This window comes from Hyperolius riggenbachi, chromosome 12 (assembly GCF_040937935.1).
Source record: "Hyperolius riggenbachi isolate aHypRig1 chromosome 12, aHypRig1.pri, whole genome shotgun sequence".
Lineage (NCBI taxonomy): Eukaryota > Metazoa > Chordata > Amphibia > Anura > Hyperoliidae > Hyperolius > Hyperolius riggenbachi.
In genome coordinates, this window is record NC_090657.1 from 72,984,590 (window position 1) to 72,991,943 (window position 7,354).

Sequence of the window (7,354 nt, forward strand, 5' to 3'; positions counted from 1 at the left end):
GTTGCGCTAGTTCTGATGTATTTAAGGCTGGAGGGGAGCGGAGGACGGGGACCCAGGCGATGGAGGGGGGGTCCGACCCCCCTCCCCGCCGCTAGGCCCAATACCCCCGTCCTGCCCGCTACCCCTCCAGCTGGGCGGCCGGCTCCCCGCACCCTCCGACGGGCGGATGCCGCCCCTAGAAATTTGCCGCCTGAGGTAAAAGTTTCACCCCGCCTCATGAGCGGGCCGGCCCTGGCTGATCCTGCTTCTGCACAAGTCCGGGCCGTGTTAATTACTATTCCTCCTCCAGGCCGCCATGGATAGGGGGGAATGATATAATTTGGCTTCCAGCGATTGCTGGAGGCCGATTTATTGTGTGATTTAAGCAACTTCGGCTCTGTCTTCTGACAGCGCCAACGTTACTCACTGAGCGCTGTGTGATGTGATTCCTATAATAGTCTATGGTGGCGCCGGCTGCGCTCAAATCTAGCAGTGCTAAAAATCACTTCTCCGAATGCAGCCCATATATAAAATGTATCACATTGGCCCATATGGAAAATGTAGCACTTTAGTCCATATGGAAAATGCAGCACTTTAGCCCATATGGAAAATGCAGCACTTTAGCCCATATGGAAAATGCAGCACGTTAGCCCATATAGAAAATGCAGCACGTTAGCCCATATACAAAATGCAGCACGTTAGCCCATATGGAAGAGTAGAAGTATTGGAGGCTGGCACTTCCAAACGTGAAAAAAGCTCTTTATTGAAACATTAAAATTAGTGGTAATACAGCTGTATTACCACTAATTTTAATGCTTCAATAAAGAGCTTTTTTCACGTTTGGAAGTGTCAGCCTCCAATACTTCTACTACACGAATTGGATCCAGAGGTGTGAGGATCCTTTGAGGCTTTGGCACCCATATCCCTGCTTTATATGAGTGCCACTCTTTTTACCAGCCCATATGGAAAATGCAGCACTTTAGCCCATATGGAAAATGCAGCACTTTAGCCCATATGGAAAATGCAGCACGTTAGCCCATATGGAAAATGCAGCACTTTAGCCCATATGGAAAATGCAGCACATTAGCCCATATGGAAAATACAGCACGTTAGCCCATATACATAATGCAGTCCATATATAAAAAGCAGCACATTAGCCCATAAACAAAATGCAGCCCATTAATAAAATGAAGCATGTTAGCCCATATAGAAAATAAGCAGGTTAATCCATATAGAAACAGCAGCCTATATATGAATTGCAGCACATTAGCCCATACAGAAAATGAAGCACATTAGCCCATATAGAAGTTAAAAAGATTAGGCCACACATAAAATGAGCATATTAGCCCAGACAGAAAATGTAGACCATCTATAAAATGCAGCATATCCTACTAATATTATAAAAGGGGAAGTTCGGATGTTTGCTACTCGATCACGCAAAAATGGCTGAAGGAATTTGAATGAAATTTGGCACACACATAGTATATTACCTGAAATAACATATAGGATACTTTTTATCCCCATAACCAAAAAGTGGGCGGAGACAAATACAAATTTCACTGGGAAAATGTAAACTGCAGCCATTCTTACACTGGTAATAGCAGGGTTCTCAAACTTTGCACAGTTGGCCACTGGGTGACTGGGATTAATATTCAGAAAAGTGGGTGGAGCCTACAAAAGCCAATCAGAATTCACCTATTGATTTTCACAGGGAATATTTAATTGCTGCCATTCTTGCACTGTTAATGGCGCAAACCTCAAACCTGGTACAGTTGGTCATTGGGTGACTGGGGATCAAATTCAGAAAAGGGGTGGAGCCACCGCCAATCAGATTTGTTTCATTTCAATGCAAATTATTGATGCCAAAGACCACAAAGCTCACAAACTTGGTCATTGAGTAATTGTGTGTTAGGGTTAGAAAAAGTGGGCAGAGCCAACACCAGCCAAATACATACCCGGGTAACGCCAGGTCATCAGCATGTAAGCCCTTATATAAAATGCAGCATGTTAGCTCATATAGAAAATGCAGCATGTTAGCACATATAGAGAATGTAGCACGTAAGCCCATATATAAAATGCAGCACGTTAGACCATACGGAAAATGCAGCACATTTGCCTATATAGAAAATAAGTTGGCTAGCCCAAAAATAAAATGAGCATAATAGCCCATATAGAAAATGCAGTCCATATACAAAAAGAAGCATGTTTGCCCACATAGAAAATGCAGCATCTTAAACCATATATAAAATGCAGCATGTTAGCCCATACAGAAAATGCAGCATGTTAGCCCATATACAAAACACAGGACATTAGCCCATATACAAATGCAGCACGTTAGCCCATATACAAAATGCAGCACGTTAGCCCATATACAAAATGCAGCACGTTAGCCCATATACAAAATGCAGCACATTAGCCCATATACAAAATGCAGCACATTAGCCCATATACAAAATGCAGCACGTTAGCCCGTATACAAAACGCAGCACGTTAGCCCGTATAAAAAACGCAGCACGTTAGCCCGTATACAAAACGCAGCACGTTAACCCGAATACAAAAATCAGCACGTTAGCCCGTATACAAAATGCAGCCCGTTAGACCGTATACAAAACGCAGCACATTAGCCCGTATACAAAAATCAGCACATTAGCCCGTATACAAAATGCAGCCCGTTAGCCCGTATACAAAACGCAGCACGTTAGCCCGTATACAAAACGCAGCATGTTAGCCCATATACAAAACGCAGCACGTTAACCCGAATACAAAATGCAGCACGTTAGCCCGAATACAAAATGCAGCACGTTAGCCCGATTACAAAACGCAGCACGTTAGACCGTATACAAAACGCAGCACGTTAGCCTGTATACAAAACGCAGCACGTTAGCCCGTATACAAAACGCAGCACGTTAGCCCATATATAAAACGCAGCACGTTAACCCGAATACAAAACGCAGCACGTTAGCCCGAATACAAAACGCAGCATGTTAGCCCGAATACAAAATGCAGCACGTTAGTCCGTATACAAAATTCAGTACGTTAGCCCGTATACAAAATGCAGTACGTTAGCCCGTATACAAAACGCAGCACGTTAGCCCGTATACAACACGCAGCACGTTAGCCCGTATACAAAACGCAGCACGGTAGCCCGTATACAAAACGCAGCACGTTAGCCCGTAGACAAAACGCAGCACGTTAGCCCGTAGACAAAACGCAGCACGCTAGCCCGTAGACAAAACGCAGCACGCTAGCCCGTATACAAAACGCAGCACGTTAGACTGTATACAAAACGCAGCACGTTAGACCGTATACAAAACGCAGCACGTTAGCCTGTATACAAAACGCAGCACGTTAGCCCGTATACAAAACGCAGCACGTTAGCCTGTATACAAAACGCAGCACGTTAGCCCGTATAACGAACGCAGCACGTTAGCCCGTATACAAAACGCAGCACGTTAGCCCATATACAACACGCAGCACGTTAGCCCGTATACAAAATGCAGCACATTAGCCCGTATACAAAATGCAGCACGTTAGCCCATATATAAAACGCAGCACGTTAGCCCGTATACAAAATGCAGCACGTTAGCCAATAAACAAAATGCAGCATATTGACCCATATATAAAATGCAGCATGTTAGTCCATATATAAAATGCAGCATATTGACCCATATATAAAATGCAGCATGTTAGTGTATATATATAAAATGCAGCATATTGGCCCATATATAAAATGCAGCATGTTAGCCAATATATAAAATGCAGCATGTTAGCCAATATATAAAATGCAGCACATTAGACCATATGGAAAATGCAGCACTTTAGCCCATAGGGAAAATACAGCACTTTAGACCATAGGGAAAATACAGCACTTTAGCCCATAGGGAAAATGCAGCACGGTAGCCCGTATACAAAACGCAGCACGTTAGCCCGTAGACAAAACGCAGCACGTTAGCCCGTAGACAAAACGCAGCACGTTAGACCGTATACAAAACGCAGCACGTTAGACCGTATACAAAACGCAGCACGTTAGACCGTATACAAAACGCAGCACGTTAGCCCGTATACAAAACGCAGCACGTTAGCCCGTATACAAAACGCAGCACGTTAGCCCGTATACAAAACGCAGCACGTTAGCCCGTATAATGAACGCAGCACGTTAGCCCGTATACAAAACGCAGCACGTTAGCCCATATACAACACGCAGCACGTTAGCCCGTATACAAAATGCAGCACGTTAGCCCGTATACAAAATGCAACACGTTAGCCCGTATACAAAATGCAGCACGTTAGCCCGTATACAAAATGCAGCACATTAGCCCGTATACAAAATGCAGCACGTTAGCCCATATATAAAACGCAGCACGTTAGCCCGTATACAAAATGCAGCACGTTAGCCAATAAACAAAATGCAGCATATTGACCCATATATAAAATGCAGCATGTTAGTCCATATATAAAATGCAGCATATTGACCCATATATAAAATGCAGCATGTTAGTATATATGTTACGGCCAGAACCCGAAGTTTGGCCACTTCTAGTTCTGGCCGGCCACTTCGGGTTCTGGCCGGCCAATGCGCGAAGTGGCCGCTGCGCTGCGGCCAATGTTAGAAATGGAATGATTCCTCTGAGGTTAATGTATCTTCTGGCCGCAGCGCAGCGGCCAAACGTATAACAACTTAGTGAATTTATTGCAATTCAGCCGGCGGCAATGTAACATTTCAAGCCGCCGGCTTTTTTTTTTTCTGCCTCTCTCTCCTCCCCCCCCCCGCCTCTCTCGCTCTCCTATGGGCCGCCGGCGGGGACACGCGTGTCCCCCCGGAGTCGTTCGTCGCGGCAGGGGGATCCTGCTGTTCTTGCAGAGCGGGTGCTGGCAGAAGCAATGTCTGCAGCCTCCCCGCTCTGCTGCCCTGGCGCCACGAACGACTCCCGGGGACACGCATGTCCCCGCCGACTGCCCATAAGAGGAGAGAGAGAGAGAGGCAGAAAAAAAAAAAGCCGGAGGCTTGAATTGTTACATTGCCGCCGGCTGAATTGCAATAAATTCACTAAGTTGTTAAACGTTTGGTCGCTGCGCTGCGGCCAGAAGATACATTAACCTCAGAGGAATCATTCCATTTCTAACATTGGCCGCAGCGCAGCGGCCACTTCGCGCATTGGCCGGCCAGAACCCGAAGTGGCCGGCCAGAACTAGAAGTGGCCAAACTTCGGGTTCTGGCCGTAACATATATATAAAATGCAGCATATTGGCCCATATATAAAATGCAGCATGTTAGCCAATATATAAAATGCAGCACATTAGACCATATGGAAAATGCAGCACTTTAGCCCATAGGGAAAATATAGCACTTTAGACCATAGGGAAAATACAGCACTTTAGCCCATAGGGAAAATGCAGCAATGTTACATGTGGCACTTGCGCCACGGTTTCCAGATTGAAAGTTCCAGGACGGAGGGGCGGAGCACAGCACTACAGCAGCAAATAGCAGGAGCATGACAGGAGCATCACATCCCTGGCACCCAACACAGAAAGCAACAAAGAGGCATGACAGCCAGGTGGAAAGGTACAGAGGAGGGGGCGGAGCTAATCGAGTGGTCGCGGTGTTACAGCTGTATTTTCTATTGCATTAGTGCAGCCGGCCCAGGGTGAAATGTCCCCCCTTTGCTAGCTGTACACTTCAGGTAGACCGCCATGGGTCTCCATGAGGCTCGCAGCAGACCCCCCTATCGCCGGTAAAGAGAATAGGACCCTTGGCTAAGGCCGCCATAGCAGCTACTATGGCTCCTATGGAGATTCCTATGCCACTTGTGCTGGAGGAGGGAGAACTCAGTGTAGGTGCTGGGAGGAGGAAGAGGTCAGGATGGGTGCTGGGCGGGGGTCAGTGTGGGTGTCGGGGGAGGGACAGGTCAGTGTGGTTGTTGGGGAAGGGAGAAGTTAGTGTGGGTTCTGGGGGGTGGGAGAGGTTAGTGTAGGGGGTGGGGGAAGGGAGAGGTCAGTGTGATTGTCGAGGAAGGGAGAGGTCAGTGTGGTTGTCGGGAAAGGGAGAGGTTAGTGTGGGTTCCGGGGGTTGGGACAGGTTAGTGTAGGGGGTGGGGGAAGGTAGAGGTCATTGTGATTGTCGGGGAAGGGAGAGGTCAGTATGATTGTCAGGGAAGGGAGAAGTTAGAGTGGATTGTGGGGGGTGGGAGAGGTCAGTGTGGATGATGGAGAGGTTAGTGTGGGTGGAGGGTGAGGTCAGTGTGTGTGTGTGTGTGTGTGTGGGTGTGTGTGTGTGTGTGTGGGGGGGGGTATGAAGTTACTGTGGGTTCTAGGGGGGGGTGATGGGTCAGTGTAGGTGATTGGTGGAGGGAGAGGCCAGTGTGGGTGTAGGGGGTGTGTGTGTTGGATGAGGAAGAAGTTACTGTGGGTTTTGGGGGTGGGGTGGGGGGGGGGGGGGGGTGAGGGATCAGTGTGTGTTGATTGGTGGAAGGAGGGGTCAGTGTGTGTGTGTGTGTGTGTGGGGGGGGTTCTTGAGGGAGAAAGTACTGTGGGTGCAGGTGGGGGGAGGGGTCAGTGTCGGTGTGTGGATAAAGGAGAAGTTAGTTGGAAGGGGGTGGAGCTCAGTGAGGGTGCTGCAATGGGGGATGCACATTCTCACCTGATCCCAAATTCCTGTCAGGGCTGCCTGCCTCTCCAAAGTGTCCTGGATAGGGGGGCGGAGCTTCTCGCGGCGGGGGGCGTGGCTTCTTGCAGCCACCTTTGTTGTATGTAAAAAAAGGCATGTGGGGGTCGGGGGGGATGTGCCAGAGCCCCTCCCCTCTGCACGTGACGGAGCCGCATCTGTGCTTCCAGTGCCGACAGCTCCGGGGTCACGTGACAGGCTTTGTGCTTCTCCAATCACACTAAACTGCTCATAACTCCCCATCACCGCCCCCTGGAGGCCCCAAATAGCATTACACCTGTCTATCAGAGAGCCCTCCTCCACCCCCAGCAGCGATCTCTCCTCTCTGCCCCCTCTCACCCCCGCAATCTGCCCCCGAACAGCCGTCTTCACACCGCTGGCGCTGTGACCGCCAGGGGGCGCCCATGGATCGTATGATTTCCACATGAAAGCGGCGGCATTCCTCCGGGATTCCTGTTCGGGTCTTCGGGGCGGAGTCCGGAGATGGAGACATGCGGGTGGTCCCGGGTTTGGGGGTCACCGATCGCCTGAAAACCCCGCGAAGAGGCGGGAGAAGAAACACAAATGTGGCGCAGCGGCACGCGGTGGCTGTGTGTGTTCTCAACGTGGTCCGCTCTGTGGCTGTATAAAGCTCCGCTGCGGGAGCGAGGCATTCGCCTAGAGACCGCCGAGCCGAGGGGCACCTCTGCCGCTGATCGCAGCTCCGATGCTGCA

The 7,354-nt window shown here is 49.1% G+C and overlaps 1 long non-coding RNA gene across 1 annotated transcript in view; it reads right to left on the reverse strand.

Annotated features, from left to right (window-relative positions):
* LOC137541510 (uncharacterized) overlaps nucleotides 1–6,803 on the reverse strand; it is a 69,149-nt gene extending 62,346 nt beyond the window's left edge. The window contains exon 1 of the long non-coding RNA XR_011025184.1: nucleotides 6,617–6,803. This is a non-coding gene — a long non-coding RNA (uncharacterized lncRNA). The remainder of the gene's footprint in view (nucleotides 1–6,616) is intronic.
* Nucleotides 6,804–7,354: the final 551 nt, after the last annotated feature.